The sequence below is a fragment of the Microtus oregoni genome, unplaced genomic scaffold, assembly GCF_018167655.1.
Source record: "Microtus oregoni isolate MIOR12 unplaced genomic scaffold, Mior012 000038F_ref0000394, whole genome shotgun sequence".
NCBI lineage: Eukaryota > Metazoa > Chordata > Mammalia > Rodentia > Cricetidae > Microtus > Microtus oregoni.
Genome location: NW_024543097.1, coordinates 3,278,828 through 3,302,170, shown reverse-complemented (window position 1 = coordinate 3,302,170; position 23,343 = coordinate 3,278,828). Strand labels below are relative to the sequence as shown.

The following is a 23,343-nucleotide window of genomic DNA, read 5'->3' as shown; positions in this document are numbered from 1 at the left end:
ACTAGTTAGTCACTCAACTATGTTCAACAGTTATTTCTCAGATAACATTTCCTTTGATTATTCTGAGCATTTTGTGTGTGTTATGTAAATTTTGCAGTAGCCTTCAGAGATACGTTTGTTTGACATGAGAGGAAACTACAAATGTGACTTCAGTAGATTGACTAATAATACACAGCTCCCACACTTGGCCGTATCTCCCACTGTTTCCCAGGAAGTGAAAAGGAGCCTTACTTGTGTCATATACATCTATGGATGCTCAGCTATACACTTTATATGACGCAGATCTGGGAACATTGTGATATCACCATCTGAGTTATTGTTACTACTATTACTACTATTATTAGAGGCAAACATGATAGGTACTGGGAAAATCTGTAATATCAAAATATCTACATCTCTCAACTTCCACTTGCTTTATAATTCAAACACAGTGACCCATCTTCTCAGCCATTCCAAACCACTTCTCAATGGGAATTCTAACCTCTAACTAGGAATGGGTCCCAGCCTTTAAATTATTTTGCATGTTACTCATTCTAGCTGGCATTCATTAGTCTAAGACTCTGATTGGCTATTTCCTTTAACATCAGTATCATTGTTTCTGCATCTTAGAGTTCCAGTCAAGAGATGCTGTAGCTTGCATGTATCCTATCACACAACCGAGATGTAACTCTGCAGACTTTGACTTGTTTGGTAAGCAATTTACCTCCAGATTTTCTGCATAGCTTTCTGGGGATGATTTATCTTTTTCTCCGACACCAAACAGTAGGATGACTTAGCTAACAGGTGGTTTCTCACTGGGGAACCTCTTGTTCTGGGAGTCCAGCCAAGCCTTTTGTAATGATCCTACTTTATAAAATGTGATTCCTGGCCTTTTAACAGCAGGAATTTCTGTCAGAAAGAAACACATACCTACTTATTTGCATTATTATCTGAATCCCTAGGGCACTTTAATAACTGACACTGTATGTAACCTTCTTTGTCATTTAATAAAGACCAATTTAATGGTCCCAACAAAATCAAGAAAAAAGAAAAACAAGAAGATATTGTCTTTTCAGCAGCAATTCATTTAAATGGCTAAAATGGGTATAACAGGTATACAGCGGGACAGTATATAGTATATATTAACATATATGTGTGTGTGTGTGTGTGTGTGTGTGTGTGTGTGCCTTGTCACTTCCCTTAGACCACCTTTTCTCCAGAAAGAATGGAAAATACTAACAACAAATTACCATCTTTATGCAAGTGGAATGCAGATCACTGGTAGTTATAAATAACACACTCCTCGGCTATCATGAAGTTTTCAAAACTTTTACATAAACACTTTTTACTGTCTCTGCAATTCTGTTAACTATACAAAGAGCATATCACTGTTATATTCAATGAGTAATCTGATGCTTAGAAGACTGTGTTACATGGTCAATTTATAAAACTCATAAGAATTAGAATTTAAAGCTTTTGACGATTGACAATAAGTTGAACACATTCTCTGAAAAACATAAGCTAAAAGAATGCCTTTAGCCCATTTCTTGCTTCAAAAGTGAGCCACTGCACAGAATCCTCCAGTATTTGTTCCTACCATTTTCTACTGGCTGCCTCACACTGTCTAGATGATATATATCCTAGCTAGTTCGACGTCAGCTTGACAAAAGCTAGAGTCATTTGGGAAGAAGGAACCACTATGGAGAAAATGTCCCCACCAGATTAGCCTGTGGTACATTTCCCTGAAGAATGATTAGTGTGGGAGAGCCTGGCTAACTGTGGGCTGTGCCAACCCGAAGCAGGAGGTCCTAGGTGTTATAAGAAAGCAGGCTGAGCAAACCATGAGGATACAGCCAGTAACTATCATTCTTCCATGGCTTCTGTAGCAGTTCCTGCCTTGAATTCCTGACCTGATATTCCTGGATGATAGGTTACAAGCTGTAGGAGGAAATACACCCTTTCTTCCCCGACTTGATTTTGGTCATGGTGTTTTATGACAGCAATAGAAATCCTAACTAAGGGAATACATGTAGGTCAGTTGTATCCTTCTAGATCAGATTATGAGTAATTTAGGAATCATTTATAAGACCAAATCATGAGGCAGAAATTTATGCTTTATATAGTAAAATATTCACTAATTATAGTAAAGACAACTTGTTGGTAGGATGGAATTCTTATTCTATGATGTTTGATTTATCTGATTCTTGTTTATGTACATGTGGGAGTTTAGGGAAAGTGTGTGTACACACACATGTACATACACACATGCACACATACGGAATAGATTTTGGGTTGCTTTTGATAAAAGAAGTTTTATCTTGAGGAAAAAGTTGTCAGTAAAGTGTGAGTAAATTAACCCAACACTACTCTTATGACCATCATGTGAGAAATAACATTTGTTAGTGTACTTGGCCGTGGACTTGGCCTTCTCATCTCAGATAAGCTTCGGTCATCGTGATGGCAATGGTAATAGTCAAGCGTGAGTCCTTACAGTTTCAGAGACAGATAAATGTTTAGCAAGCATGAATGAGAATACAGTTACCCCAAATTACCACATGGCATACATTCTTTAAGCCCAGAACTTCAGAGTGGACTTTCCAATTATCTATAGATCTTTAGAACATACAAATACATAAGGATCATTCAGTTCTATGTGTATCAGATGTAAGAAATGGCAATTTTATTAATGTTCTATAATGTATAAAGGCATCTAATGCTAATAAATTTGCACTATCCCTGGAAGTTTTCTTCTTTTTTTGTTTTTGCTTGATTGTTTTCTGATACAGGGTTTATCTGTCTGTATATCAATACTGCCTATCCTGGAACTTGCTGATGGAGGAAGGTCATTGGTTAAATAAAAAGAAACTGCTTGGCCCTCATTGGTTAGAAGATAGGTGGGAGGAGTAAACAGAACAAAACGCTGGGAGGAAGAGGAAGTGAGCTCAGACTCCACAGCTCTCCTCTCGGGAGCAGATGCCTCAGAGAGACTCCATGCTCCCAGCTCCCAGGCAGACACACGCGATGAAGCTCCAGCCCAGGATGGACATAGGCTAGAATCTTCCCGGTAAGCGCACCTAGGGGCGCTACACAGATGATTAGAAATGGGCTAAATTAATATGTGAGAATTAGCCTAGAAGAGGCTAGATAGAAATGGGCCAAGCAGTGATTAAATGGATACAGTTTGTGTGTTGTTATTTTGGGCATAAGCTAGCCAGACAGCCGGGGTGCTGGGGACGCAGCCCCGCCGCCCTTATTACTACAACTTGCTTTGCGGACTAGGTTGGCCTCAAAATCACTGAGATCTGCATGCCTCTGCCTTCCAAGTGCTGGGATTAAAAGCATGCATCACCACTGTTAATACGGATCTATATTTTGAGTATTTAGCACTCATGACAAGGAAATAGAAAACAATAGCAAAAGAAAACCATACTTGGGCCTTGGTTATGATGAACACAGTTGAATTCCACGTTGGGAAAGCTAAGAGCAGCCTTGCAACCATTTCAGAAATAATATTTATTAAATATAAAAATATGTCATCTATATTTAAATGTTTCTATAAGTTTTAGCTGCTGATGAAAGCCAAAATACCAGTCAAAATTTACAATAATCCCATAGAAGTAATATGTTATCTAACTAGCCTGCTCTAAACATCCCTTTGTTCCACACAATAATAAAAATTTATTGATGCTCGTATATCAAGAAGTCAGTCAGGAGCACATGGGTAATATGAACTCAAACCCACATGAAAGAAACTAGAAAGGTAAAATTAAGTGCATTTGTTGCAGTTTTGAAAGAAACTTGCTATTTGTTCTACTGTCTCTATGAACTTGGACACATCACCTATCATTTGTTTTGCCTCAGAGTCTACATCTAAAAAATACAGTTACTAGCAATCCCTACTTATGATTCTTATAAGAATTATGTTCTGGAGTCAGGCAGTGGAGGCACATGCCCTTAATCCCAGCATTTAGGAGGCAGAGGCATGTGAATCTCTGTGAGTTTGAGGCCAGCCTGGTTCTATAAGAGCTAGTTCCAGGACAGCTAAGGCTGTTAAATAGAGAAACCCTGTCTCAAAGAAAACAACAACAACAACAACAAAAACAAAAGCAAAAAGAAATATGAAGAAAGAAATATGGTTTGGAATAAATTAGGTCTCCCAAGTATATGCTGATGTACTGTCTCTCCAAATAAAACTATATGAAGATGGAGCCTCTGGAGATAATTTGAGCTAGATGAGGTCCTGGTAGAGTGTACCTGTAAGAAGTGACAACAGCATTTGTTCACGATCTTATCTGCCATATACGACAAAGAAGATGAGTGCCATCTCCAAGCAAACACCATGATGATGGATTCCCAGGTAATATCACTATGAGAAACAAACGGCTTTAAGTTCAAGCCAGTCAGTCAACCTACAGTATTTTAATGGAGCAGACCAAACTGATTAAAACAGGAATGAATGTTCACATCCAGAGGATTTGAGACACATGATCAACCTTCTGTCCAGTATGTGAATATCTGTTTTCACATATTTGCAGACCACATGCTACTGCATACTATCTTAAATTCTACAGTTTTTAAAGAGTCACTTTACTGTGTATATAAATTATTAAGATATTCAGTGTTCAGACAATGTGCTTATGTTTTTCTAACATCAGAGCTTTGGAACATGTCTTAGTTGGGATGTCTACTGCTGTGATAAATCACCATGACCATGTTTTAGGTGGTTATATTATGGGAACCACTTCAGGGAGGTGCACACCAATTTGCTGTTCAATATATTAGGCCTAAAAGCGTGTGTGTGTGTGTGTGTGTGTGTGTGTGTGTGTAACATTCAAGCTGAACAAATTATATTTATGTATTTATAAATATAGATTAATTAGACTATATTATTAATTGTTATCACATATATATATATATATATATATATATATATATATATATATGATACCATGAATTTGAAATAGAGCAAAGAGGTATATGGGAGAGTTTGGATGAAAGAAAGGGAAGGAGGAATGATGAAATTATATTATGATCTCAAAAAAATAAAAGAAGTAATAAAAAACCCACCATGAACAAAATCAGCTTGGGGAGGAAAGGACTTGGCTCTGCTTCACACTCCATCACTGAAGGTATTGAGGGCAGGCATTTACAACAGAAATGGAGACAGGAGTAAAAGAAGAAACCATAGAGGAATATGCTTACTGGCTTCCTCTCCATGACTTGTTTTGCCTGATTTTTTTATATAATCTAGGACCACCTGCCCAGGGTTGCACCACCTACAGTGAACTGGACCCTCCCACATCAATCATCAATCATCAATCAAGAAAATACCCCACAGGCTTACCCATAGGCTAATGTAAAGTGGGAATGCTCAGATTCCATCAGAATAAAGGCAGAATAGAGGCTCTTAACTGGAAAAAATAATTGATATATACAAAAATTATAAACAAAACGTTGGTTACTTGCAAAAGCAAGTGTATTGGTACTGACTTTCTCTTCGTCTTGTGCAAGTGGATCCTCAGTGTGCACTAAGAGGGAGGATGTGCACTGTAAATTTCCTGCCTTAAAGAATTTAATTGTTCATGGGCATGTGAAAAGCTTTGGGTGATTTAACTTCTCTAAAAACACTAAATGTCACATGGATTTTATGCAAACACTTCTGGCAACCCATATTACATCATTATACTGCACTGCTGACTTTGAAAAGTGAACATTCCAAACTCTAGAGACAGTCAGGAATATTGGAGTTCACGGTCATACCCCAGTACACAGGATATCCTATGGAGTCCTTGTCTCCAAAATTTAGAAGTATTACATCGAAATATTAAAGCATTTAAAGATATAAAGGATCAAAACTTTATATTTTGTTTCTTGAAGGGTAATTTGCCTTTTAAAACTAGAATTCTGGCTAGCGTTGGAATTAATTTGCAAGGAAAGTGCCAAACTATTACTCTCATGGCCAGTCTGTCATTAATTTCTTAGCAGAAGAATAAATACAAGATGGATAATGGATGATTATGCATCATTAAGCAGAGGAACATCCGGGGTTCAAGCAACTCGCGAAAGGAACAACAACATGTCTACAATTATGTTGTCATTCTGAGACATAATAACAGAGTCCTCTGCACAAAGACCACATGGCACACTTCCACTTTGCCTGAATTGCATTTTATAGAATGCAGAATTCACCTTCTGCCTCCCCTATATTCAAAATATCAATGAACAGGGTAAAACAGAGACAATGAAAGCAAATGCAGGATTGCAATGCAAGAATTAGGAGCAAAAATATTCAAGGCCGGTATCTCATTTCTTTTAGAATAAAAAGAAAAAAATGTATAGATTTGTTATTATTTATACACAAGATCAGGAGTGTTTGTAGAGAGGATGGTGGTCCAATGTAACCCATTTTGTTATTATATGGAAAATTGCTGTCAGGTTGCAGCGTAGTCCTCAGAAGAGATCACAAAACTCCTGCCTTCATGCCTCCATATTTCATCTCACACAGCAGGTATTATTTGAGTGTGCATTAAGGAAAAAAGGCAGCATGAGAAATGGGGCTGTCTACCACAGGAACAATGCATTGTTACTAAAGACAATGAGATATACATCCACCTTTTAATGTGGCTTTATTCAACTCCTACTAACATTTGCATTCTGCAAAAACATTATGTCAGAAATGTCATTATCAAAAGCAGAAAAAAAGTAGAGTAACTTAAGATATGTCTGAGGACCTCATAAGGATGTATTGGATATCGTGAATTTTTTCCTCGGTATATGATATAACACAAAATGTACCAGAATGTTTTTAGATTAAAAGAAAGAAACTGACCTGTGCTCAAAGGGAAGAGGCAGGTTCCAGATTAAATTCCTTTCTAGAGAGAAGAACCTGCCAGAGGACAGATGAAAGCAGGTTTCCTCTCCTTAAAGAAGCTGGGGAAACCCAATAGCTCCAAGAAATAGGTCTCTTGTATTTGCATATATGTCAGCCCTCCCCCACTGTGTACTTCTAGAGATCACAGGTCCATTCCTAGAGAATCTGTCACATCAAACCTCACTCTTTACTGCAAAAAAAGTGAACAGGTTGACTCCAAAGGCTTTATTTGGAAAAAAATGATTTCAAGGCGTTCCTTCGTCTCCTCCAATACTTATGCATCAATTTCAAACTAGTTAAAATCTCATTAACACCAACACAATCTTTGTATATGCAATTACAGACAAGGTAGAAAGGGCTACAACTATGCTGAGCTATGCATTTACAAAATGCATAGATTCAAGTACTGTGTGGACAGTAACTAGGATAGCTGCTCATTAATATCGGATTCTTTCTGCAAGCAGAGAGATTAGACTGCAGGAGAAACCTGGCATCTGAATGCACACAAATGAGGCTCGGAACTGCAGAAGAAAAACAAGATGCTAGGAACAGAGCTATGTTTAGCCTCCTGCAGCTGTACCTACACACACTGGATAGCAAATGTGCCGAGAATCTGTATGAAGCACGACAGTTCTGCCCGGGATGCGAATCATTCGGGGCTCAGTCAGAAAATGGGGTTCTCACAAAAGCATCGTCGCCATGGATAAGAAGGGATGCTCTGCAGCAATGAGAGACCAGATGGGCCAGATATTGGTACCACACCCAATGAGAGACCAGACAGGCCAGATATCGGTACCATACCCAACAGGTACCAGAGGGGAAAAAAGCCCAGAAGGACAGATTCTCCTCACTAAAATAGAGAGAGCACTTGATACTGCTGGGAACCTGATCTTCATTTTAAAGAACCTTAGTATCAAAGGGTACATCATAGCAGGATTTATGGGTAAGTATTTCAGTTGTTCTTACTCAAATTGCTTTAGATTATATCTGTCAGGTTTCCCATCGAGTGGATATTGTCTTACAGGCTCAACTAATTACATAATGATCTAATCTCAAACTTGACAACTGCTCTCAAAAAATTCTATCACAAGAAATTAGGATTTCTAAATTATAGCTACACAGTAGTGGCTTAGTGTCTAATACACTTTTAATATTTTATTAAGATATACAAGGCAGTCAATTTTAATAAGGTAGGGTGAGATAATTCTTTGAATCTGATTTCTTAAATTATTATAATACACTGAAAATAATAGAGCAATATGCCTTTCCAATGATCTATCATAGTCCTTAACACAAAGTTAAGTGTTTCTGAGCATTAGATATCTACAAAATATTTTGTAATATTTTACAATATCTCTAAAATCTGCTGGCTAATATGAAGTATCATATGGTCTCTTTGTCAAAAATCACTTCTTATTACATGTAAGCAATAGCTAGATGGTTCCCAATAAATTTTGCTAAAGATATTTCCATGTTTTTGATGATCACAATGCCTAGTACTTTGTGCTCCCCAGTGAGTGTTTGTGTGGCTAGCCTTAAGCAATCTAACAGAATAGATAAATGACTCGTAATGTTCCCCATCGCAAATGAGAACAGGAAATAACAACCATAGCACAAATTCACAAAGCACACACAGCAACAACAGTGTTTCATGTCTTTAATCCAAACGACATCATTCTGGAATGTAAAGACAGAATGTTAAATAAAAAACCATAGGGTTTATGTTCAAGGTACTGCTACTGTTAATTCAGGGACACTGTTTGAGAACTACTATTTTCAATAAGATATTGAATACCTGTACCAATATTATAGGAAGTCAGCAAATAAATAGATAACAAGACTAATTAAAAGACATACTTGAATATAATCCCATTAATTCTAAAACACACAAAATGTACTTTTGGGAGATACTAATGTTGTTAAACAATTTTAAGATATTTCCCATTATTCCTAGTAATGTGTCCCCCAGATTTAACGTTGACTTTATATTTATAATAAAAATGATTAAGTATGAGTTTAAGAATGTTTAAAACAAAAAAAAATATCACAATTTAAAGCAACTTGCTCAGTACTATCTTAATCCTATGATACATTAACAGAATCTCAAGACCACGATATAAATTAACTGATAGTGGGGGAATGCACCCCTTAGTACCCTATTCTTATGCCAAATTCTTATGCCAACCTTATAAATATTTCTGCAGTTCTGGAGTAAGAAGGTTACTTTTTCTTCCCTAAATATTCCTATTGTTCTGACAGAAGCTTTATCACTCTATTATGTCTCTCTTTGATAGAAAAGTACATTCATGGCCTCCCATATCAACGAGCTATGTGACACACTACACACACAACAAGAGAGTTAAAGCATGTATAACCTGGTAGGTGAGCCTCTGTTGGCCTCTTGATGCCAAGGTGCTGATCCTGGACCTCCATATTATAACATCCAGAAAGAACTAGACGTTAAGAAAGTTTGGAATGGAAGCAGGTATAAGACTTATCCCCACTACTCTCTGGATGTTAATGACGACACTAGAGACCTAACTTCCGGTTCAGCATCTCCATAGCTCTCTAGTCCCAAAACTGTCACAATACCAGCAGTATGTGGATGGTTACTATATGCTTCAGGGAGACAAGTAGACACTGCAATACCCTCTGGAAAATTTTTCTAGATCCTAAAATTCCAAGACTCTGTGGCTATTACATTATTTGGAGGAAAGGCCTTGTAGAATAATTAAGTAAAACACCTTGAAGGGTTCATTCTGGATTACCTGGATAGGATATAAATCCCAAGAAAAATCATCCTCATAAGAGACACAAGGGAGGAATGAAAGATGAGATGTTAGTGTGAAAATGGGAAAACTGAGTCCATGTACCACAGACTAAATGATTCCCACAAGAGTTAATAAGGAGCTAGAAGCATCAAGAACTAGGATTTCTTATAGAACTTCATGAAGAGCTACAGCTATGCCAATACTTTGAATCGAGAATCCTGGTCGCAGAACTGTGAGAGGATTTTACTGTTTCAAGGTGCCTAGTTTGTCATAATTTGTTACAGCAGCCACACAGAATTAATAGAGCCAGTGAAGGCTTGTTCTGTATGTGGTCTAAAGATTTGGTTCTATTAATGACCAGAATCGAGTAAAAATAGTTACTCTTGAGGATTCTGGTTTGGAAGACATGCTAAGAGCAGGGGCACAAACTCAAACTACTGACACGGTCTTTTTATGGCTTTACTGGTTGTGCCCTTCCCGAGCTCAAGTAATAATGTAGGAATCAGTTTATGTTTTTCATCCTGTGGATGTTGCCCTCGCAATAACACTGGATAATTCTTTCTGTACTATTTTTCAGACCCAATGTCCCTTGAAATACACTGCATGGTGCAGATTTTTTTATTTTTTATTTTATCTTATTTTATTTATTTATTTTACTGCTGTTATGTTGTATGGAAGGGAAAGCAAGATACCTGGTGTTGTGGTTTAGGTCAGTGTTTCTTGAACTTATTTAGGCACCCAACTGGCTCCCGAGAAGAGATGGTTGAAGATAAGAGATATGGAGGCAAGCTTTAGAATTTATATCCTTCACTTAGGGCGTAGATATGTGTACCGTGTGTATGTGAGAGTGTGTAAGTGTGTGTGGATGTGTTGCATGTGTGAGTAAGGTTGTGTGTATATCTGTGTGTGCAACATCTGTGTGTGTATGTGCGTGTGTATGTGTTTGCATGTGTAAGGCTGTGTATATATCTGTGTGTGTAATATCTGTGTGTGTATGTGCATGTGGATGTGTATGTATGTATGTATGCGTGCATATGCACGTGTGTATGTGTGCATGTGTGTGTATGTGCGTGTGTATGTGTGTATGTGCGTGTGTATGTGTATGTATGTATGTGTGCATATGCATGTGTGTGTAGTGTGCATGTGCATTGCTTGTGTGTGATTGTGTATGTGTCTTTGCATGTGTGAGTATATATGATGTGTATGTGTGTGTATAACTTGTGTGTTGAGTGTGTATGTGATGTATGTATTTGTGTCTGTATGTGTGTGTACATATGTGAGTATGTATGTGTATATGTATGTATATGTGAAGAGATTGGGTCTCCCGGAACTGAAGTTACAGGTGGTTGTGGGCTGCCCTATGTGGATGGTGGGAAGCAATGTGTGAATATGTATGCAGGTCCTTTCGGAAAAGCATATAATGCTCTTAACCACTGAGCAATCTCTCGTGCCCTGAGAACATAACACTCTAAAATTTTCCAGGAGATGATGATATTTATTCCTCAAAGTAAAATTGTTAGGTTAGGAGCTGACCATTTCCAATAGGGCTTTCCTACTCTCTACTGAACTTGCCAGACCTCAATCTATCGCTCTTGGCCTGGCTATGCTCTTTTCCCCTATCTTCTGGACCAGGATATAACTAGATCTTATTTGAAAGAACTGGCAGTGCCAATATAGCAAACTCAGAGGATCAGTTCTTACCTGACTCTAGCTTGAATAATTATTTGCCCTGTAGGGGTTGAAATACCACCAAGAATATCTGTGAGAAATCCAAGGCTGTACTTTTGAATAGCAAGAGACAGTGTCCCTGAAAGCATTCTAGGCTGAGCTCTTGTTCTGTCTTGCTTTTAATGGTCTGAATTTTTAGGAAGAACTTCTCATGTGAGTGAGAAATTGTTTTGAAGATACTGTATTTCTTTTTTGTTGATTTTATTGTGCTACACATCTCTGCTCTCCTCCCTGCCTCAAAGGAGTTTTATGTACTTTTAAGTTATGAAAAACACTATTCAGTGGTTTTAATGAGGTCTAAATGGTAGGATTCTGAGCCCAAAAAGGTGATCACAATAGGGAGGTTGAAAAGGCAAGGCTACAAAACTTCAGGTGGCATTGGTGTTTTCTATGAAAATGGCTTTGTTCTTATAATCAAATGTGAAGGTTTCTGAGTCACTAAAAGTCACATTTTTATCAGTTAAAAAAATCATGAGTCTTTGGATGGAGCTGAATATAAAGGGTCTTATTCAAGGCCACAATCTCAGGCCTAGATAAAGCTCAACTCTTCGAGGAAGAACTGCCTGTCCTGAGTCATTTTCCTTAACATTATCTCCAGAGAGAGCAAGCTGTGGGCCATGGCAATCTGAAGCTCTGTTGGAAGGGAAGAACGACTGGCTTTGGGTCCTAGGCATTCTGCAGGAACTTAGAACAGGTCACACTATCTGCAGTAGAAAACTAATCGCTCAAATAGCTCTTTGTTCCTAGACTGAAATGAGCCAATTAAGTCTCATTAGAGGGACAGTGGCTACAGAATCTGGAGTACTTAGTCTATTTAAAATAACGATGGCTGGAGGGATGGCTCAATGGTTATAAATGCAGATTGATCTTTAGGGAACCTAGGCTTGGTTCCAGCACCCAGTTCAGGTTGCTCACAGCTGTCTGTAATTCCAGTTCTGGAAGGATCAGATGCCCTTGGCCTCCATGAACACCTGCACTCATGTACATATGCATACAAACTTACATGCACACACATGATTAAAAATAAGAAAAAATACAATATTTACAAAACAGTAGGAGAAAATGTCATATGATTCGAGAAAACTAAAATATACTTAGGAAACTTTGAGTGGGGAGATAAGGCAGCTGGAGAACCCTCTTCCTCCAGCCTACTTTAATATGATTCAGATGCTTATATGACTACCATAAAATTTTTTCCTTGACTCATTCATCTCTTAGTTATTCAAAGAACTTTCCACTGTTTAAAATTCGAAGACTTTCTCTACTTTTTCTACTTCCCATGTAGACTAGATCTATGTAAGTCTCTCTTGGTGTCCTCATTGTTGTCTAAGTTCTCTGGGAATGTGGTTTGTAGGCTGGCTTTCTCTGCTTTAGTAGAAAAAGACAAGATCTCCTGAGTAACTTGGGAGCTTGGGGACCTTGGGGGAGGTTTGGAGGGGGAGGGAAGAGGCAGCGAGGGGAGCAAAGAAAAAGGTAGAGCTCAATAAAAATCAATGAAAAAATTAAAGCCTTTCATTTTTACCATTAAATAACTAGCATTTCCAATACAATTAAACAGTTCTTGTTTTAAAAAAAGGAAAATTACTGAATGTTGATAAATATATTAAAGCTATGGCGTTCTGGGTGGAAAGGACAAAATACCCAATGCAGTACTAAACACAAGTCCAAAGAGGGAAGTAACTAAGACAGAGGACTGGAAAAAAACTACAGTCAAAGTGCTTATCTAAAGTCTGCATGAATATAAGTCCTCCAGCCTGTCCAGAGCACTCCTGGGGTGCACTGGCATTGTCTTCTAAATGTGATGCTTATTCGTCAACATATAGAACTATGAGTAATAGGCAGAAAGTACTATATTAAAAGTTGTGCCTTTTCTTAAGTAATTTCACCTTTTGCTGAAAACACTATAGAGCTATAGATGTGTGCCAGATATATGACCTGTTTAACATCATGAATTGAAATAGTGGTTTTCTTAATGGCATTCCTTGATAGGCAGAAAGCAGGACCTGGGCTTTCATTGTCAAAAAAATATATAGTCTTTGTTCATTTACGGTATAGTAAGTTTTATGGTCTGTAGGAAAAAGGAAGGAAGTGCCAGGTATGCCTGTTGTGCTTAAGCTCACACATCATTAAAGCATGCTGCTTAATAATCAATGCAAATTGCTATTCTGAATAATTTTCTGGGAAGATGTGGGCGGTTAAATGGCTTGCCAATGCCTCTGATTGTTATTCTCTGTTGTAGTCCTGTGGGGAGAACATGATTTTCTTGACTGTACTTGATAGGCCATGGCAGATAAGATGTTACGTAAAACTTACTCTCTTTACAGATCTTCTATGCGCCCAGGATCTTGGGTTCTGAAGGACTTTGTTTTTCTTTTTTTATTTCCTATAAGAAACAAGAACATCAAAACTTCTATATTGTCTCCACTCACAGATTTATCTGTGTGTTTTAAATAAGTCACAACCTCTGTGTCGAAAAACTCATGTCTAATCTCAGGGTTTTTTTTTTTTTTTTTTTTTTTTTGGTGGTAGCAAATGCCTTTAATCTCAACACACACGGGAGGCAGACACAGTCAGATAGATCTCTGAGAGTTCCATGCAAGCTTGGTCTACAGAGTGAGTTTCAGGACAGCCAAACCAAAGCTATACAGAAAAAAAAAAAAGACAGAAAAAGAAAATATGAGGAAAAAAGTGTCTCCTACAATTAGACTGAACCTTCTCAGATGATCCAGATAATCTGATCTCAAGGCCTTAAATGACCAGAATAAACCACTGACCCCACCTGGCTGTGCTCTGTAAAGTAGCATATAGGAATACAGCTTGGGCTCTTTGGAGGGCCATTTGTCCTGCAGCCCCGAAGAAGTACTATTGTACGCACTGGCTTTGTGGGAGCCTAGGCAGTTTGGATGCTCAACTAAGGGTTTTTTTTTTTAAACTTAACCCTGAGAGCTCACCATCCACCTGTTCTGAGCAGACAGACTGACGCACAGTTACTGTCTTGTAAAGTTCTCTTCCAACGTCATCTAACCTGAGAATTCCGCCATGCTTCTCATGGCTCCGGGTCCGAAACAACTATCTTTTAAGTGCACAGAGACAATATTTAATTTCTCTAATTCCCATCTGAAACATTATACTGAGCAATTCTTTACTTGCGTAAGTCTGAGAGCATTTTGAAGGGTCACCAATACTTGTGTGTGGTAAAAGTTTTGGGAGCTCAAGTGTTCCCACAGGCTCTAAAGCAGAATGAACAACACCAGGAATATTTATTTCCATTAGCCATAGACAGTCTGGGGAATATTTATTGATTAGAGAATTGGTAGAGAGCAATGCAACATTCAGACAAAAAGGAGGAACCTTGTTCTGTTTGGCATATACATGCGTGCATATACAGCACCTTGGCATACACTGTTTTAAAGTGACAGGCATTTTTATAAGTACATTACTTTCAAAATTTTTAGATATGTTTAAGTAATAATTTTTTTAAAAATATCTTATGACCAAAAACTTTTAATCCAGAAACCATGTGTCTTTCACACTTTCTCAAATAATATTTTGTTGAAAAGCACACTGAATCACAATGATGACTCAATTTCAAAATAATTCATTATAATCAAATTCTAGCTAAATGACTCACATACCCCTATGCTCATCCCTACATTGAGATTTGAGATACATTTTCATCTTTATTTTCCCTCTAACAAACTAGTTAAAAATAATTTTCAGATCTTGACTGAGGGATAAACATGGATTAAGTTAAAAATTTATTCCACGCTCTCAGACCCCCCAAAAATGCTAGTAAAGTGGCAGGTTCGATCAGAATGTGTTTTTATAACTGACCTAATTGTCATATGCATTTTTCACACAAGATCCTCAATTACAAGGAATGAATTAGCATTATAAAAATGTTCATCTGTGTAAGAATTAGTCATAAATTATTAATTTTTATTCATTGACACTAATATAATTAATCCTTGGGTATATCAGAAATAGTGAGTGAGAGAAGCATATAAATTCCAAATTCTCATTTCCAACTAAGACTTAAATTCAAGATTCTACTTTTCTGAAATAGTTTGAGGAAAAACTTTAATAAATGTCCAGATATTAATGGTTAATTTGTTCAATCACTTATTGTTATTAAGTTAAGCAAGGCAATGAACTTTAGCCACATCTTTTTGGGTTTTATGAAAGCTAGCATCACTTTAACATATGAGAAATGCCCACTGTACAAAAGAATGTTTTATAATAAACAACACTCAGAACTGAACATGAAAGCAGAAAATTCTCCCAGGAAAGAAGGGGTGTCTAGCACAGAAGGACGGAGAGGAAGGGAACCTAGTGGAGGCCAGAAGAAGGAGCATCAAGCACAGGGGGGTTGGGAGAGAAGGCATAAGGGAAGACAAGAAGGAAGGGAACAAATGACAGTATCGTATGATGAGACCTATGAGCAGAATGCCATAGTGAGCCCTGCCATTTTGTATAATAAACTAAGATAATAACAACATGGCAGAACTAAAGAGATGTGAAAAGTAGACACCTATCACATAGCATGACGTTTCCCTAGGTGAGAATTTTGGCTCCATCCCGCCTATTAGCAACTTAGTTTTGTTGTTCCGTAACAGTGTGGGAACATTTTAGAAAGTATGGTGTTTTCATGTTTTATAAAAAATCACTAGGTGTTTATTGAATCCCAGTGCACACCATATCTGACCTGGAAGACACTTTAAGCTGGCCATCATGGCCTCAAGCTCTCCACCAGCGTCAAGGTAAAGAAGCAGTGAGAGATAGCCTCCCAAGTGTGGGTACATTGATGGGACAGCTATGCTAAAACTGAACAGTGAAGAGATTGGCAGTGCAGTTCACAAAATATGACTAAAAACATAGTTGCTGCACTAAATCATCTGACTGAAGTTAGCTCCCTCTTAGGTACGACACAGCGGGCAAGTAACAACTTAGGAAAGAACCCACTAGCAAAAGCTAAATAGAACTATGAACCAACTTTGCTGTTCAGTTCAAAAATAATCATTCTAGTGCATAGAATATGCCAGACACTCTGGTAGAAGCTGGATTTATAAAAATGAATATGGGAGTTCCTTCCTGCAAGAAGTATAAATATGCAGCAAGATGCAAATATAAAAAAAGCTGGCTTTGGAGATGAAAGCAGTTAGTCAGATGATGGAGGAGGGGACTCATCCAGAAAGAAGAGAGCAAGTGGTGTCTGGAGACGCAAGTTGTCTGGTGTTTCTGAAGCCAGAAATATAAACAAGGTGTGGCTGAAAATAAGATTGAGAAGGTCGGGTGCTTTCAGATTTGTGTGGCTAAATTTAATAAGCTGTATTAATTAGACACTGAAGGAAGGATTTTAAGAAGAGATATGTTTAGAAGAGCAGTTTCTAGGCAAGCAAATCTCTGGGAGTTTGAAGTCAGCCTGGTCTACAACAAGATCTAGTTCCGGGACAGGCACCAAAGCTACAGAGAAACCATGTCTAAAAAAAAAAAAAAAAAAAAAGCAGTTTCTAAGAGCACCGGTTCATACAAGGTCTGAACTTCATGGGAAAAGACTGGAGGCATGGAAATCAAATATTTCATTTTTAGATGAAAGGTCCAGAAAAAAAATTCAATGAGAGTAAAGATGAAAAGGGGAGAGTGGAAAGATATATATTTAGGAAATGTATATTTAGAAGCCTGTGATAACTTGTGGTTTCTTACTGGGAACAGCACCATGGTATCAGATGGGACTGAAAGAGGATGGAGCATGCTGGCTGCTGAAGTCAGCTCCCCACAAACGTGGGGCTCTCTGCTGCCCAGGGGTAGGTGTGAAAGCACCGGCAGGTCCTTGACTCTGTGAGCCTGGTTTTCAGGGAAGAAGCCCCAGCTGAATGTGCATACTGGGACACAGGCCAAACACAGACGCTTGCTAAAACTCTGTCAGTGGAAACGCTACACCAGTGTTTGAACAGACATACCAAACCTTCTCTTAGCTCTTATTCCATTAAGTTAATGAACTGAACTCCAATCCTTAGCTACTTGAATATGACATCCTTAATGATGTTACAGTCATACAAAAGATATAACCATTAATCAATATTTCACAGCAACCTGTATGGTACCTCACACCATCCAAAATTTGAGGTTCAGGTTTTATACTTCAATTTAATAGTTTTTGTTTTTTTTTTGTAAGAGTGCTATAAATCAATGTTTTACAGTTCCTAAGTTCATTTCAGAGCCACTATGTCTGACTGACATTGAATTTCAAGACTTAATGTGTATAGCCAAAGGAACATAAGCTATTTGACTTATTGCGGCGTTGATTCGGACAGTTGAAGCTCCATAAAGCACGCAAACATGAGCACAAAGGTAACAGAAACAACTGACTCATGAAAATCCTTACGCTGGAAAGAGTTCATGGTTTCCCTATTGTGATCAGTATACAACCCCTGAGTACGATTATAATCTTCCTATTCTGCTCTCGTGTGACGTTCTATTAAAGGTCCTCTGTTTCAGTTCAGGAAACTACATTTGACTGAAAGGCACCTCATGCTGCTACCACTGGAGGTCGATTCACAGCCCTGATGTGAGGCAGGGATGTGGTGCCTGGGTTCCATGCACAGTTATCGCATGATCTGGATGCAGGCCCAGCAGAACTGAAAGTCTGTCTCTTGACTGATTCAGCTTCCCAGAATCCGATACAATCCATGGGTTGTGTCCACCACGTTGTTTCTTATAAATCACTTCCCTTTCAGCTTCTCACTTCATCATCTGTGACTTGTTCATCGTAGGAAGTCTCCCTGAACTCCTTTCTCACTCTGATTGCACTGGAGATGGTTTGAAAGAAATAGCTCTCATTATTCCCATTCGATAATTTACATTTTAATTATAGCTCCAAACAGCTGCCCTCCACCGTGAAAGCGGTACAGTAATTCCTTTAGCTGTGCCTCCTTTGGCAAAGCGTCATGTCCTCCAAGGACACAGCAAGTCAAAGACATTCTCAGAGGACTCAAAAGGACTTTGTACATCATCTGCAGGCAACAAGAAACCTGATGGGTCCCTGAGAAATGTTTTCTTTATAGTAAATCTGCTGGGCTATTTTAAGACTTACTACACAAGTAAATAAAACGTGATCATGCAGATTAGTGAATATAAACATTTATTGTCTCTTGATATGATTGCCTTAACAACACAACAGCTCCCTAAAGTGCAGCGATAAAGGTACAGGGTTAGGTTTCTCTGCATCGTTTGGCCTCAACCTAGTCTTTTCCAAAGTTTTGATTACTTATATCTTTATGTACAGCTATGTGCTAAAAAAAAAATCACATTTTCATACAAAGCGAACAAAAATTGTCATTTTAACTCATAACCATATCACGGGGTGGCTCTTCTTAAATTAAGGTTTATCATGTGTACATTTCTTTCTCCAGTGTTTTTTTAATTTATTCTGTTTTGTCTCTTTTTTATTAGACTGTGTCTAATGTATGCCAGGCTGGCCTTGAACATGCTACGCAGGTGAGGATGAGCCAACCTTCTGACGTTTAAGCCTCTACCTCAGGACGTTGTCAGGTGGTTTTAATCAGATAAGCTAGTGGTGAGCTACTTACTTACAGCCTGACAGTCACCAAAAGAGCGTGAGGTGACTGCTTCCCTTCACTGAACAAGCTCCTGGATGGGAAGGAAACAATCTAATTATGTTCTTCATATTTCTAATATGGCATTCACAGTAGGGGCCACCTAATTGGTTTTTAATAAGCACTTGCTGAATGTAAAGTAGATGGTCTCAATGAGTAAATTTGTTTCCTCCCAAAGGCTCCTAATCTGTCTCGCCCTCCTCTGTGACATTTGGTCTTCTCTAATGAAAACCTTGTTTGTCCAGCATTCTAACTAGTACAGGCTTGGCAGAGCAGGCAGCTACTAACAGGATGAACTGATGTGCCCGGGTGTTGAGCTACTGTATTGCCTTCCAGTGAACCACAGAATATGAAGCTATGCTGGAGGTAATTAAACATATTCCCTCACATTGTAGATCAGGAGTTAGAAGGTCAGAACGTCAGATGACTTTCAGAAGACCTCAGAGAGAAGGCATTTACAAGCTTGCTATATCTTTAAAAGGCAAGGCTGAGTGTTCTATAAGAGTGGATATTTAAAAAGAGAGAGAATTAGTCTTGATCACCCCGAACTTTACCACTCAAAGAGAAGACACCATTTCTGCTTTTGATATTTTGTATCATAACACAAAATATTTTGCTAAGTTTTTTCTCCTAAACAGATTGATTTAAAACTACTTATAAGTTCCTTTAAAATGTTTACCGAGAGCTTCCTTCATTCACAGTTTTCTTGGCAAAATGTGGGAATCATGATAAATAAATGAGAACAAATGTTATTATAGATATTATACAAACAAATAAAAAATATACCTTCACATGTGAATATTATCCACTTAGAAATTTAAATTATCTTATTTTTCAAAAATAAACATCTAAAACTTAACCATTTTTTTTTTTTTTTGGATTTTTGAGACAGGGTTTCTCTGTAGTTTTTGGTGCCTGTCCTGGAACTAGCTCTTGTAGACCAGACTGGCCTCGAACTCACAGAGATCCTCCTGCCTCTGCCTCCCGAGTGCTGGGATTAAAGGCGTGCGCTACCACCGCCCGGCAAAACTTAACCATTTTATAAAATGTGCATGGCCCACATACAATGATTTTGAGTGCTAATCATAGTGCAATAGAATGTTTATAAATTTATCATCATTAAAAATTTATTGTGTAGAGTAACTTATAAAAAAGATCAGAAATTGATAATTGTATGACAAAACTTTTCCTGGGGATACTCAACATACACATCTACTTACCCCAGAGAGGGAACCCATGACAGACCAATGTATAGATACCACCAAAGTCAAACTTGGTGAACTGGTTTGGTTTATTGCGTTACTTACAGGAGAAAGTGTAAGGGTGAGGGATTACTCAGGGAAGCAGAAATGTCTCAAAGACAGCACCAAGGCCACCCCAGCATGAGTGACAGCTCACAAAGCAGGGAAACCTGGAGTACACTGCACAGTCTGCATGCAGTACAAGGTAAAAAACGTCCTCTCTAAATAACTCTGGTCTTAACCTCTCCCAAGCATCATGGCTGGTTTCTGCTTCTTCTAGGCAGCTGATCTGGTCTCAGAGAGTCTTCTTTGTAGCTTGGCTTGCCTGAGTCTTCCTTCCTTGCACAGCTTACCTGTTAGTCTGAGAGAGATTCTCAGTTTTTGTTGCTTTCTCTGGCAGAGAGGGCTCTAGCAAATCTTGTCAGTGTTAGGGACTTCCTGAAGCTACTTTGAGTTGTTTAATTTCCTGCTAAGAACACTTTCCTGTAAGATGGAATGATTCAGTGTCAGAGGAAACTGTTACACAGTATTCTGTATCAAAGTTGACACATGCCTCTGTATTCATGCTATTCATGACAGTCCCAAGTACAGGAATAAGTTAACAATAATGTAGTTTGTGAATCACTTAGTTGTATGTTAACAAGAGAGAGGCTGTGTTATTTTCTAAGTGTTGAGATTGTCTAATTGGACGCAAAACTCTATGAATGCTAAGCCTGACATTTTCTGTGGAGCAGAGAGAGTATTTTATTCATGGTTTCTCTCAGTTTTTAAGAACACATAAATCTTTTCTTTAAAAGAGAACTCCATTTTTTTATTGAATTATTTGTTATTTTGATGACCAATTTCTTGAGTTCTTTGTATATTTTAGAGATCAGATCCCTGTCTGATGTGGAGTTAGTGAAGATCTTTTCCCATTCTGTAGGCTGTCAGTTTGTCTTGTTGACTACATCCTTTGCTTTACAGAAGTTACTCAGTTTCAGGAGGTCCCATTTATTAATTTTTTCTCTCAGTGTCTGTGCTGCTGAGGTTATATTTAGGAAGTGGTCTGAACAGAGAATTCTCAACAGAGGAATCTAAAATGGCCAAAAGAAACTTAAGGAAAATGTTCAACATCCTTAGTCATCAGAGAAATGCAAATCAAAACAACTCTGGGATTCCATCTTACACCTGTAAAAATTGCCAAGATCAAAAACAATGATGACAACTTATGCTGGAGAAGTTGTGGAGTAAAGGGAACACTCCTGCATTGCTGGTGGAAATGCAAGCTGGTACAGCCCCTTTGAATGTGAGTGTGGTAAATTCTCAAAAAATTAGGAAAGAACCTTCCTCAAGAACCAGCAATACCATTTTTGGGTATATATCCAAAGGATGCTCAATTGTGCCACAGGGACATGTGCTCAACTATGTTCATAGCAGCTTTGTTTGTCATAGCCAGAACCTGGAAACAACCTAACGCCCCCTGACCAAAGAATGAATAAGGAAAATGCTGTACATTTACACAATGAAGTACTAACAGCAGAAAAAAATAACGACATCTTGAATTTTGCAGGGAAATGGATGGAGCTAGAAAACATCATTTTTTTCTGTAACCCAGACACAGAAAGACAATTATCACATGTACTCACTCATAAGTTGTTTTTATACATAAAGCAAAGAATCCAGCCTACATATCATAATCACAGAGAACTTAGACAACAATGAGGACACTAAGAGAGAGTTACATAGATCTAATCTACATGGGAAGTAGAAAAAGACAAGATCTCCTGAGTAAATTGGGAGCATGGGGACCATGGGGGAAGGTTGAAAGGGAGGGGAGAGGCAGGAAGGGGAGCAGAGAAAAATGTAGAGCTCAATAAAAATCAATAAAAAAGATAATAACTTAAAAAAGAGAACTCAAATTCAACTTCCAGATACTTCATTGATAAAGTTATGTATGTAAGTTTTCTTTTGTGAAAACACACACACACACACACCAGTCAAGTTATTCAAAGTAGTATTGACATGAATACAGATAGATCTTAATTATATGTGGCTGTGGACTTAATAGACCAAGAATGTAGTCTTATCAATGACAAATAAAACAGAGTAGCAGTGAGGGCTCATAGAAATGACAGTAAAAAGTGAATCTGAAGGGATGTGAAGTCACACCAAGAAATCCCACTCTCTAAGTTGCAGTTGCATCTCTGCAATCTTGGAAATACAAAGACATTTGATAGATATTAAATGATGACACTTCAAGATATTTGGGCAAAAATTTAAATGTCTTATGTAATGATAAAAATAAAATGGTGTCATTCCCCGAGGGCCGGCAGTGGGCAGAGGGCCATAAGGGGCAGCGGGTCCCAGGCAAAGAGCTGCATGGTGAGTTAGAAACCTCAGAGAGTCAGCTGGTCCCACGAGGAGCTGCGGTGGGTGAGAAATAGAGATGCATAGGCACGGCATGTAGAGAAAGGTCGTGTTTATTTAGTGGGATATAAAGGGGAAAGGGAAAAGGGTAAAGGGAAGATGGGGGAGAGCAGAAAAAGAGAGAGAAAGAGAAACAGAGAGACAGAGAGAAAGAGAGAGAGGAGGGTGGGAGAGGAGAGGAGAAAAGAAGCTACCTCTTTAGAGATAGAGATGAAAAAGAAGGAACCTAGGCTGGAAGCTGAAGGAAAATCCACATGCCTCAGTGGACAGGGGAGGGAGTAGGTGGGCTTGTCTCTTAAAGGGACAGGACAAACCATTACATTTTAACTATTAAATTTTATAAATCTAATGAGTGACAGAATAAAAACAAATTATTTATTTTTTAAATACATTTCTTTGACTTAACATAAAATTGAACATGCACCTATCTCTTCCTGTAGTTAGCATATCTATGGTATAAATACTTAACTCTCCTAGCATCCCTCAAAAACACAAGACATCATCATCATCTGTAACTACCACATTATAGACTAGATAGATCAAATTTATTCCATATACATAACTTCAATCTTATATCCTCTGGTACCATCTCCTCTCCAGCACTCCAATCACTACATTTTCTGTACTTACTATTCATTCCACTACATGCCCATCTGTCTTCCCTCTCATTTTCCCTCCTTCCTTTCCTCTTTTCTCTCTTTCTTCTTTTCTCATGATCTTACATGGAAATG

General features: G+C 38.1%; 1 protein-coding gene across 2 annotated transcripts in view; it reads right to left on the bottom strand.

Annotated features, from left to right (window-relative positions):
* Map2 (microtubule associated protein 2) overlaps positions 1-23,343 on the bottom strand; it is a 275,825-nt gene that overhangs the window by 235,651 nt on the left and 16,831 nt on the right. The window contains exon 2 of one of the 2 annotated variants that reach the window (XM_041631827.1): positions 13,663-13,732. The exons of the other annotated variant lie outside the window; for it this stretch is intronic. The gene's annotated coding sequence lies outside the window, so the exon portion shown is untranslated. The remainder of the gene's footprint in view (positions 1-13,662; positions 13,733-23,343) is intronic. 2 annotated transcript variants of the gene reach the window in all.